This window comes from Tachypleus tridentatus, chromosome 6 (assembly GCF_004210375.1).
Source record: "Tachypleus tridentatus isolate NWPU-2018 chromosome 6, ASM421037v1, whole genome shotgun sequence".
NCBI lineage: Eukaryota > Metazoa > Arthropoda > Merostomata > Xiphosura > Limulidae > Tachypleus > Tachypleus tridentatus.
Genome location: NC_134830.1, coordinates 28,656,451 through 28,669,566, shown reverse-complemented (window position 1 = coordinate 28,669,566; position 13,116 = coordinate 28,656,451). Strand labels below are relative to the sequence as shown.

The 13,116-nt window shown below is 31.8% G+C and overlaps 1 protein-coding gene across 8 annotated transcripts in view; it reads right to left on the bottom strand.

The window, feature by feature from the left end:
- Kap3 (kinesin associated protein 3) overlaps positions 1-7,084 on the bottom strand; it is a 62,678-nt gene extending 55,594 nt beyond the window's left edge. For 2 of the 8 annotated variants that reach the window (XM_076503848.1, XM_076503856.1), the window contains exon 1: positions 6,694-6,830. The gene's annotated coding sequence lies outside the window, so the exon portion shown is untranslated. Of the gene's footprint in view, positions 1-3,197; positions 3,329-6,315; positions 6,382-6,503; positions 6,831-6,981 lie in introns of those variants that run through there. The other 6 variants (XM_076503853.1, XM_076503852.1, XM_076503849.1 and 3 more) reach the window with 6 other exon arrangements.
- Between the last annotated feature and the right edge of the window lie 6,032 nt (positions 7,085-13,116).

Genomic DNA, 13,116 nt, shown 5'->3' with positions numbered 1-13,116 from the left:
ATGGCTTTAAATTATAAAATGAAAAGACACAAAACTATATTTGTTTATCCTAAGTAGCTTTAAACTCATTATATATATATTAATATTTAAATTTTATTGATTTAATAGTAACCTTTGAACAGTTTACAGTTAGTAGTAGTATTTGCACCATTATAATAGCAGTTGTAAATCACTTGGGGAACACGTCACTCACATTACACTATTGAATTACATTACACACAATGTGCTGTTTGTGTGCCTCATGAAAAGTTATTACATTATTTTTTACCTAATTTAACTTATTAATCTAATAAGCTTCTTATTTTTACATTTTAGTTACTTTTATAATAATGAATACAGAATACACAGCCAAATCAAAATATAAAGTACTTATCTGGGTCTTTTGTTGCTTTTTTCCTGTCAGGCATACTTAACCCTACATTTTTAAACAATGATGGTACTACAGTAGATAATTTTTATTTAATTAAGTAATGAACCTAAGAACACAAGATAATAACATACAAAATGCAATGTCCCATAACTATCACAATTACAAATTCAACCAAACAAGTCAATGTGTTTAATAAAAACTGCTAATCAAATCCATTAAACTATTTGTCCCCTGCAATGAACAATTAAAAAAGAAAAAGATTGCTCTCTTTCATGACACTGTTAAGGTTATTCCCATTCATATTATACTTATAATTCAAGTTAAAATATCCCACATACATCATCTTGCATTTATTGCAATGAAAGCCCATCTGCTATTTATCTGCCCAATTCAATAAATGATATAAACCCTTTCGTAAATCAGCAGCATCCTCTTCACAGCTAGCAACACCCAGTACCTTAATATAATCTGCAAATTTAAGTGATTTATTGAACAATCTTTCCCATGAAATCCAAAAGGAAAAAGGTTTACCGATCCCTTAGATACCCTAGTGATGACATTAATCCAACTTAAATGAATACTGTTTGTGACAATCTTCTGCTTTCTTCCATCCAGCCACTCTTTTATCCAATTAACCAACTTATTCCCCACAACTACAGATAACTTTTTTACAAGCCTTTTATGAGGCATCTTGTTGAATACTTTCAGAAAATTCAAATAATACATTTTTAACCTCATCTGCATAAGAAGTAACCCTTTTCAAAGAATGTCAAAAGATTTATAACATAAAATTTTCCCTTAGTGAATACAATTCTAAACTTTGTTAAATGACTTTGCCAAGCATCTTTTATCAGATTTTATAAAACATTTCCCACAACTGATTTAAGACTAATATGCCTATATTTACTGAGACAATTTTTATTATTTCCCTTGAAAAAGAGGAGTGACAAAAGCTAACTTCCAATCTTTCAGCAATGCTCATTATCCAAGAACATACAAAAAAAAATAGTTGGAGGTGGATCACATATATAATCCTTAACCTCCTTTAAAACCCTTTGGTAAATCTTATGTGGCCCAGGAGATTTACCTTTCTTTAAACTTCCCAATTTTTCCCTTAACAAACTCAGAATTGAGGAAATCATCTTGTTTGACCTTGTTTTCATTTATCAAATATTTATATTTTATATTTGTAGCTACCCTTTCTTTTCCAGGAAGAATATGTTTATCTTCTACATTTGATTAGTCAACAAATAACTACCCAATTCACAACATATAATTCCTGTTACATCCGTTCAAAATTTGCTTTTTTAAAGCTTATAACCAAAATATCATTATTCTTCATTTCAATATGCAGCAGAACATTGAAACTAATAAAACAATGATCACTTGCACCCAGAAGTTTCCCAATTTCCACTCGCTCAACCATTTCTGTTAGAAGTTAACAATAACTCTAAAACAAATAGCATTGTTCCTAGTAGCTTTCTTGACCAATTGGTGAAGAAAACCATCTTAGTTTCTAAAAACTTGTTTCCCTCATAGTAGTATTTCCCAATCTATATGCCTGAAATTAAAATTACCCATAATTATGACCTTATTAAACAATTGAAATTTCAATTTCACTGTAAACCTTTTCACTAATTTCATCAGCATCATGTGGTGGTCTTTAACGAATTCTCATTAAAAACTTTTTCTCTTTATATGCAATAACTGAAACCCAAATGAATTCAATCTTCTTGCTGTCATATTTGATATCCTTAACTTCAACAAGATGCAACTAACATTTTATGTGTAAAGCCACTACCCTACTCTCTTTTGTACAATATTCCAATTAAATAATGTCATCAAAATCATCTACAGTTAATCATGTTTCAGTTATTCCTATTATCTCAAAATTCTCCATTACTAGAACCACTTATTTCCTATATTACTAGCATTTCAATAGTAATAATTATACGTATCTTTATAACTACTTCTATACTCATTTCTTATGCTAAATCTTTCTCCACATCTTATTCTTTTTTTCATTTAGTTCATCCTGACCCTCACACAACTGTCTAGTCCTACTTTAAAACATCCTTTACAGCTAAATTAATAGCTCTTGCAAACAAGCCAGACTCTACCCTATTTAACTGTAATTAACCATTTAACAACTACTTACGTAGTATAATTTCATCTTCACAACTAATTCTGAACAGTATTCCTGACACAATTAAGTTATGGCCTTTATCAACCTCTTGTACTTATTAACTTTTGTGACCTAACTTTACCTACATCATTAGTCCCTATATATACAACAAAATTCCAGTTACCTTGTTAGAAAAATAATTTTTTTTTAACTGAAGATAACTCCTGCCATATGAAAAGTTATATTTCTGTGTCCTTACCATTAAATGTGAAAAAAGATCATACATCATATAAGCTCTAACTCTTCTTTTTCATATGAGAATATTTCAGAAATCTTAACCTGTCCTCATATAATAATCTTTACTTCCAAAGAATCATTCTAGGATCTTTTCTCTGAACCCTTTCCAACAATTCAATGCACTCTTTAAAAGTAAAAAGATCTACACACTACTACAGAATACAATACTCTGAGGCCTAACTGATGACCAATACAATCAAATTATTATCTATTTAACTTACATTCAGAATTTCTGTAAAGAAATACTCAAAATCTTATTTGCCCTACCACTGACTATAGTGCACTGCTTGGATGGTTAAGAAAATGGCTAAATTAAATACCAAAATTAGTACAGTGTGGTAAAACTAACCTGTCTAACAATAGTCCAAACCAATCTCATTACTGTATCAGAAAGAAGAAATCTACTTTAATCATAGTCCATCTCATCTTTCACTTAATTTGTGTCCACTCATCCTTTTGTCTTCAAAATAAAGCACAAACAAATAACAGAGGCTTTAACCCAATTGTTTTGCAAAGCAACCTTGTAAACTTCTATTCTCAAGACAGAGATCTTAACCCATTTCCACAAAAAAAAACCATCAGTGGATTCACTGAAATAATGCTTGTTTGAATTATTTTCAGTAAATTCAATATATGTTAGATAAAAGAGTCCAATACCATACAGAACATTATGAACTGATGCCTAATTAATGATTTGTACAAAGAGATTATTCTCTCTTTTGACTTGTAATTAATGTCTATAAATATATCCCAAAATTCTATTAGTTTTGCTATTAGAACTATTACTAGATCCTATATTTCAGTTCTACTGCTAAGTTCACATCTTTAAACAATGATGTTAGGTGTGATAAATTGTATGATACTTAAAGTTTGTCAGATATGCCTGTGACCATGTATTTAAACAGGTTAATTAAAAACTGGAATAATAATTACTACAACATTATCTACTAGAGTTATTTATATACATTATAACATATTAAGGTGTTTAGAAACTAAACCTAGGGCCCTCGGGTCATACTAATATTCTGTAGCCAATGTGCTATTTAGGGCCCTACAACTAATCTCATAAACTTAAAAGACCACCTTTCAACCTTTGTTTCCCAAGATATAAGATATCCATATTACCCTTGGAAATAATTCAATCAACTCTCCTCTGAACTCGTTAAAGCTTCGAAGAGATGTGGCAAGAATTATTTATCCTGAATTGTACAAGTGAATTAACTGGAAACTGCCCAACTGTGGAAATTTTGTTTAAGGTACACGTGTTCCTTTATAGAAGAGAAAAAAAAAGAAACAATGGTGGATGCAAATGAAAGACCAGATTGGTTCATAGAATATAACAGAAAAATAAAAAAAGAAGCATCATAAAGATAAAAGGCTTTAAACTAACCACTATAATGGAAGCCTCAGAGCATTATAAAAATCAAGAAAGTTTGTCAAAAAGGGCATTAGAGAATCAAAAAGGCTATATGAAAAAAAGATGGCTGAAAATATGAAAGTTAATGATAAAGATTCTTTTACATACACTAGCAGATACCAAAGGTTTGAATAGGAGTCAGGTCTTTGAAGGATGGTATAGGAAAGCTCATTTATGATGATTATTTGATGGCTGGATTACTAAATTATGATCTTCAATTTTCATCAATGAAAATTTAAACAGTGTTCCTCTTTCTAAAGAGTTGTTAGATGGAAACAAGATGATCACAGTAATTCTGAGCTTTTTAAGAAGTTTAATAAGTGATAAGCCTTGTGCTAGGAATTTTCAACAAGGTTAAGGATTAGATGTTGGAGTAGCTCGTTAATCTATTTTGTAACAAGTCCTTAAAAAGTGAAGAGGTGAAAGTAGATTAAAAACTGACTGAGGTAACTCCTTGTCTGAAGGAAGGTGGTGACTGTCCAGGTAACTTTCAGTCCTATCCATTAGTTTTACATCATTGGTTTGAAAAGTTATTGAAAGTGTGATAACATATGTTTTGCAAAATCATTTATGAATGTTTAAAATTTTGTTGGATAGTCAACATGATTTCACTGGGGAAATTTTTGGATTACTAATCTTTTCAGAGTTTTATGGAGATTTTACTGCTTTTGTAGATGAGAGAAAGAATTTGGGTTTGGTGTATCTGAATTTTTGAAAGCATGTGACAAGATCTCACATAAAAGCTTGTTTAAAAACTTGTATTTGTAGGTGTAGGGGATAAGTTGACTCACTGAATAGAAAAATGGCTGGATAGAGGAAAACAGAGAGTTATTATTTATTAAGTTCAGATAAACTGAATTAATGTCACAAGTGGAGCACCCTATTACCACTTATGAGATGGTCAATATACTGCTTACATTTTCTGATGATGTTAATGTCCTGAGCGAGTTAAGCTAATAAATTCCAGAGAGCTTGTAATTATAATAAAGATGAGGTAATGCAGGTAGGTTATTTAAATTAAAAGTACAATTTTGAATGGAATAACTTCAACAGTGTGAACCATCCAAGCAGTGTATTGTTGCTAGTGGTAAGGCAAATAGAATTTTAAGTTGTGTATATATCTATAAAATTACTAAATATACATCTTAAGAGGTTATAATTTCACTTTATAGGCCACTGATTAGGCCTCATTTGGGGTATAATGTCCAATTTTGGACTCTTTACCTTAGGTAGGACATTGAATTGTTGGAAAGGGCTTAGAGGAGAGCTACACAAACTAGGATAACTGGGATGGAAAGGTTGCCATTCAATGACATGTTAAGGTTTATGAAACTATCTGCTTAAAAGAAAAAGTTAAAGAATTGCTTTGTTTTGTTTGGAGTTAAGCTCAAAGCAACAGAATGGGCTAACTGTGCTTTGCCCACCACATGTTAAAACCCAGATTCTAGCATTGTAAGTCCGTAGACACGCCACTGAACTACTTGGGGACAAGTTAGAGAATTCTGACTGAAGTATTTAAGATTGTTAAGAGAACTGATAGCACTGAAGCATTTTTTTTTCATATTTAATGGTGATAATGGTAGGATTAGGAGACACAAATACAAGTTTTTATGTCAGGTAAAAGCCATCTTCAGCTAAACCACATTTGATATTTTGAACAGAGTAGAATGACTTGCCTTGAAATACAGTGAATTTTATGAATCTAAGGAAGTTTAAGAGAAACATAATAAATATTTAAATCATAATGCATGACATGAAGCTTTAGTATTTTCAGTTTAGTCTGATGATGGGAGAGCTAAGACGAACTAATAGGTCCCTTGTTGAAGACCAAAACTGGGTACAGTAGAGCAAATAAGAACTAATTAGTGACTTGCACATAATGATAATTATTTCACTTGGCTTATATAAAAAATCATTATGCCTATTAATACTATGTTAAGATTCCACTATATTTCCTACTACCAACACAGTATTGTGTCAATGGTTTGAGTGACTTATTGAGCACAATTCCAAGATCCTTTTCTTTGGTAATCATATTCATAATTCCATAGGTTTTCACTGTATGATTTGTATTATGTTAATCCAAATGCATTACCTTGTACTTACTATAATTAGAGGTGATTTGTCAAACATTTGTCCAACTTTTTACTAGATCCAAGTGATACTCAATATCTGTAATATGGCTAGAGATACTCAAATTCAAAATATCATTAGCTAATTCTACTGACTTACTAATTATGCCCTTATTATTATCATAATTAATGTAAATAAGAAAAATAACTACTCATACTTACACATAAAAATTAAGTTAAATAAACATGAACTGTATTTTTTTTTCAAAAATAAATTTAAAAAACTTAAAAATAAAACTGTGGTAATTTATGCCAAATATATATCAACATTAGGATATCTTTCATATTTTGTTAGTTACGTATATGTGACTCAACAATTTCAGTAACTACCAATAACAAATGTAAAATTTACCTAATTAACTGAACTTACACTTTCTTATATTACAATGTTAGTTATCTAATAATATTATATTTTACAAGTATACGAATTGAGGTTTTACTCCTGGACTATTCACGACAACGACACCTATTGGTATTTAATTAACTCTTAGCAACAGTAAATAACAATCGAGCTAAAAAAAAATTTAAATGGTGGTAACCTTTGACAAATACTATTAAACTATGATTATTTTCACTTCTAAGATAAAATAAATTCGAAGCACGGATATTATGTTTATCGAAGAAGATATGGTACACTTACCTGTTTAAAAGTTGTTTATTTTGTTACAATTCTCAATACTTTTGTCGTTAAGCGTTGGTTGTGGTTTGTGTTTTTCCCTATAGTATTTATCAAAGCGACACCTTTTCGCCCTAATAGTTCATGGTGTTATTTCAAAAAGTTTATATATTATTCACAGCAGATTATTTAACAAATGTCTCATTTGTACACTTAGTCGAAAACAATAAGATTATTATTTTAACATTATTTAAAGTACTCGGAAATGTCACATCATCAGCTAATACTTTCACAAAAAAAATCATGAAGAAGAGACAAAAATAAACGAAAAGACTGTTTGTTCGTTTTAAATTTCGCGCAAAGCTACATGAGGGCTATCTGCGCTTGTCGTTTCTAATTTAACAGTGTAAGATTAGAAGTAAGGCATCTAGTCATCACCACCTACCATCAGCTCTTGGGCTACTGTTTCGCTAACGAATAGTGGGATTGACCATAACTTTATAACACTCCTACAGCTGAACGGGAGAGCACGTTTAGTCAGACGGGAATCCGAACCCGTGACTCTTAGATTACGAGTTAATCGCCCTAATCACCTACGACTTATAAGCAATAAATGAACGAATGTGTTTAAAAATAAAGGATATCTCGAGAAAAAATGTTTTTCACCTTAAATTTGTAACTTTTTGGAATAAGAAACTAGTTCCAGAAGCCATGATATTCAGGCATCAATGATTGTTTTAGGAATATATATATATATCATCAAATTATTAGTTAAACATGGTACTGGAAATAGGAGTCCATCTATCAGTGGAAGTTCTGTATATAGTTTATTAAGGCTTCTCAACACTGCTATAGATGGAAGATTGTTACAATAAGAGTTATATTGTCAAACAATAATGCGTAATCATAGCCATCACATATAGCATAATCGACAATTAAGACAGTAATTCCAAGAGTAACATGATACCTGGATCATTGTTCCAAAATCTTATAAACAGAGAGCTGCGACAAGGGGGTAGGTGGGCATAATTTATAGATCACGTAGTACACGGGAGCTGTTTTGGATAAAAAGTGATGCAGACGATTAACATCCTTTTGATAGTATTATTTGAGCAGTGTAAGAGTAGTGAATAAAATTTGACTAACACTAGAAAGAGGAGAAATGATAGGTATTTGTGCGTTGGGTTGCACCAAAAGCACAAAAGGGTGCAAAATTATATCGTATCCCCTCAAATACTACAAGAAGAAAAGTATGAAAAGCAAAATTGAACCGATTGAAATGGAAAGTACTGTAATCATCGAAACTTTGTAAGATGAGTAGCTTATTATTAGGTTATAGGCCTAACTTGACATTAAGCCTTGTGAGGATCAACTTATCGTAATAAAGTATTGATTACTAAGTCTAATTAACCTAAATTTCAAGTCAAAGCTTAGGGCAATCTTATGGAATTTAACGTCTTATAAATGAGGGTCATCGCTTGTATTATTGCGCAAACAATCTAGAGAGTATACGTGTATTGTGCAATCTGTTGTAACTTACATTCCTGTATGAAATATCTATGCAAAATTGTATATAAGAGATAGTATAGGAATGATACAAAAACGTGTTTATTATCAGCTTTCATCCATTTAGCAGCCTAGGATAACAAACCCACACTTTGATGGCGATTTTACTGATAATTTGAAAATTAAGAATCTTGTTGTTGAAAGTAGGTTTTTTAACCGTTTGTCACATTACTCTTTGAACTACAACTTCAGTTGCTTAAAAAATTAGATTTTTCTAGACTTTATTAATACTAGTTGCAACTGGGTTGGCTAATTTCATTCTTCAATGGCAAAAAACAAAAACTGCAGTGACAATGAAATACGAATGCTGGTTTTCTGAGTGAACAGTTTAAGGTCAATTTATAACCTAAAATTTTTAATTAGTTTCTGATCACTAAAAACAACTAAGTCTGGTGAATAAAAGAGCTGTGAGAGCAGCAGCCCTGGATGGATTGGATTTCGCTTGACCCATGCGGGAACAAACGACAAATAGTTGATACAACCTAGCTGTTGAATGTTAATTTATCTTATTGATAAAATAAATAAAAACAACTCAGTAATTATGTTGTACTTTCCATAATTTTTCTTGCTACAGTATTTAATATAAAGAACTGACCAAAAGCTTGGGTAAAACCATTAATTGTCATTGTAACGCAAACAGGAGGGCCCAATATTAATTTGTGGGATTAATGTCAATACTGACAATATTTTTGTTTGCATTTTGTTGTGAGTTATACGTTGTTAGGGCCTCTATAAAAAACAAATATGTGGACCTACAAGTGCACAAAGAGTTTGGAAGAAGTTAGTTTTTAAAAGCCGGTGGAATCCATACAGAACTCCACACAGCAGTTCTATAAATTGAGGTATGTAAATGTTAATGTTGCATAAAGTCGACATAACTATTTAAATAATAATTTAAAAAGTTTTATTTTCTGCATCTCTTGGCTTGAAGTTAGAAACGGTATTTTTATTTACATTCACAGAAGAAACAAAACGAAAACAAGAAATATTTCACTGTGTCTGACATTTTCCAAGAAACCATCACTTGTCGGAGAATACAAAACTTCCTTTGTTGGTGTTGTTGTCAACAGACTGATACAGTGTGATGAATGTTAGTCTGATATCGAATTTCACCTTTCCGAACCAAGATAACAAACGTTTTTAGTAGCTTTGCCATAAATAAGTTTAGGTTATAACTTACTTTCACAACTGTAATATGTATTATACCCTTTTTGTGGGTTTGAATAAGATTCAGAAGTTTTCAAGAATGTATGTTGATTATATATCATTGAAAATAGCATACAGCTGCTATTGTCCTGATTAATATATTATGGTGAAGTAAGAAAAAATATACACTGTGACTTTTTCTTTACAAGTTCTCAACTCATTCGCTGAATAAAAGTATAGTTTATGTATTGTTAGCGTGAACAAAGGGCTTATCCAATTCTTTTTAACGAAGTTTAATTTGTTGTAGAAGAAAAGCCTTACAAGTATATAGTATGCAACAAAACCTTTATTCAGTCAGTCTTCCAACCTTATCATTCACAACAGAAAGGAAACGGGGTTAAAACTGCTCTGGTGTAACGTTTATGGACAATCATTTCACCACAAGGTGGAGCTGCGGCATCATGATCGCTCACAACCAGCCAGAATTAAAAAAGTTCTTAGCAATCTTACATAAATGCACTTTACACTTTGTTTTTATGCTTATAATATTCTATGAATTAATACGTTTAAAATATTAAAAATTTAAAGTCAGAGATTAATGATGATTTTTTTCTTTTAGAAATTACAGTGAACATTTATATGATTCTAACTTTTGTTATCTCATTAACAGTGATATCTGGTCTCTCCCAGACACAACAGCAAGTTTATTTATTTTCTATAAGTCCTTAAGTTAAAGTATTTCATCCCTTTCGTAGCTTAATGTTTTCTATATAGGTGGCGTTTTAAAACTGAGATTATTTGCGGTAATATAAATCAATAAACATGAAATACGCACATCATCTTCTCTGAGGTATTTTTAAAAATGATTTTCGTAAAGTTGATTTTCATTTCGTGTTTCAACCTTTGTAACTACAGCTTAAAGAAATGTGAAATTATTAAAAATAAAATGAAATTTCATTTGAAAATGCATTATGTCAATAATATAACTTACATAGATCGTAGACTCCCTGTGGATTAGATTCCCTATGCTGGACAGAGAGTAGAAAGGCTGTGTGGACTGTTACGTTGATAAAATTGATAGCTTACATTTTAAGCTCACTAAAATTTTTCTTTTTTTATCATCAACACAAACGTTCGGAAATTCATACACAACAATTATACTCAGCCCAACTTGGTGGCTAACAATAAACTGACTGGTTTATAACAAGATGATCACAATGCAGATAGCCCATTTTGTAACTTTGAGCGTAAAAGCGTACAAACGTTCTATGTCAACTTCAAAGATAGTAAAACAGTAACAAAGTTGTGACTTTTTTGTTGTTTTTCTTTAACTTCGCGCAAAGCTACTCAAGGGCTATCTGCGCTAGTAGTGTAAGACTAGAGGGAAGGCAGCTAATCATCATCACCCACCGCAAACTCTTGGGCTACTCTTTTATCAACGAATAGTGGGATTCATCGTCACTTTTTAACGCTTCAACGGATGAAAGGGCGAGCATGTTTGGTGCGACGGGGATTCGAACCCGAGACCCTCAGATTTCGAGTCGAACGCTGAACTCACCTGGTCATGCCGGGCCTAAATTGTAAATTAAAAACGTAAGAATTAATATTTAATTTTATACTGTAATACTTTATTTTCGGATGCACTATTAAGCACGTTATAAAATAATGTTCATTTTTTATTTAAATACACAACTGCTACTTTAACAAGTTCATTTACCAAAAGAATAATGGCCTATTCTAACAAGCAATTTCTGCCAAGACAGATAGTACGTTTTCTTCTACATAGTAGATTTTTTATTTCATCTTACCTGCGGATTTATGTATATTTTAAATTTCTTCGTTTAACACGGACACTTATCTTGAACTACAACATTCCAAGATGTCTCTAACATCCTCTTCACTAAACATTTAAAAGACTTGTTTGTTTGTTTTGTAATTTCGCACAAAGTTACTCGAGGGCTATCTGTGCTAGCCGTCCCTAATTTTGCAGTGTAAGACTAGAGGGAAGGCAGCTAGTCATCACCACCCACCGCCAACTCTTGGGCTACTCTTTTACCAACGAATAGTGGGATTGACCGTCACATTATACGCCCCCACGGCTGGGAGGGCGAGCATGTTTAGCGCGACGCGGGCACGAACCCGCGACCCTCGGATTACGAGTCGCACGCCTTACGCGCTTGGCCATGCCAGGCCATTTAAAAGACATTTCTGTAGTAACCTTTCGTTCAATCAAAGCAGTAATCTCGCGTGAGAAAAGATTGTTGTTAATGCGTTGTATCTTACAAACGTAAATAGGACTAGCTATGGAAAATGAGATAACTAAATTGAAAGTGTCATAACATATCTTTCAACTTACTTAAGCTTTAAATATTTCTAAACAAAAGTTGATGTTGTCAGGTGTTGCAATAGACAAAATACTAACAGAAGTAACTGTTAACCATGCACATTTAACGATTAACCAATCCAATGAAAACATCTGGATAATAGGCTTAGCAATATATTCACATTGTCAGACTCAGAATTATTAATATTTAATTCTGTTTGCATGCTTTTACAGAAATTCACAGATTTAGAATGAAATAGCTTACATGACATATACGCCATCTATCGACTTTATAAGTAAATTAAGCTGAGTTACTACAATTCCCAAAGAAGTAAACTTTGGATACATCGAAGAGATTTATTAAAAACTTACTAGTGGAATGACGGGTAAAGTATGATTTGTATCATATTTCTTTTAGAATTTTAATAATAATGTATTACATTTTTTCACTCCTTTCGATAATTCTGAATTTATGGAAACACATTTCATACAGAGCATCAACACAACTATCTTCAAAGAGTGAGTTCTTAGTTTTGAACATTAAGTTTTTTAACATAAGTGTGGACAGATACCTAAAGGATATTGATCAACACATTAATTCGGATAAAAGTTAACACACACGATCACACATAAAAGGTGCAATGAAGAAGAATAGTCAACTTTTCGAAAGCGCTCGAGTTTGGGGTCTTTTTTATGTAATTTAATCCAACACATATCACTACGTGAACAATTAAGTTGGCGTATTTTATATAACCAATGAACAATTTGGTACTCTTTGACGCTTTGTTTTTTAATTTAAATTATTAATTTTAATAACTGATTTGAGATTTTACTACAACATATATTTGGTACTTTCAGCCTGAACTGTGATACACGAGTTACACATCAAAATCTGTGTTTGAGGCATAGCTGTCCCTAATTTAGAACTACTGAGCAGAGAAGGAAACCAGTCAGCAGTGCCTATCTACACAGCAGTAAGAGCGAAAGCTAGTTGAGCAAATTGTATCGTGTGTTTGGACCTTTGAACTAGCTGGTGAGTGGAGCTTGGGTGTCTAACAAAGATAGAAATTAGGGATTATTCTTAACAACATCATTTCTACTATGATGTTACTTTTGAAATCTTA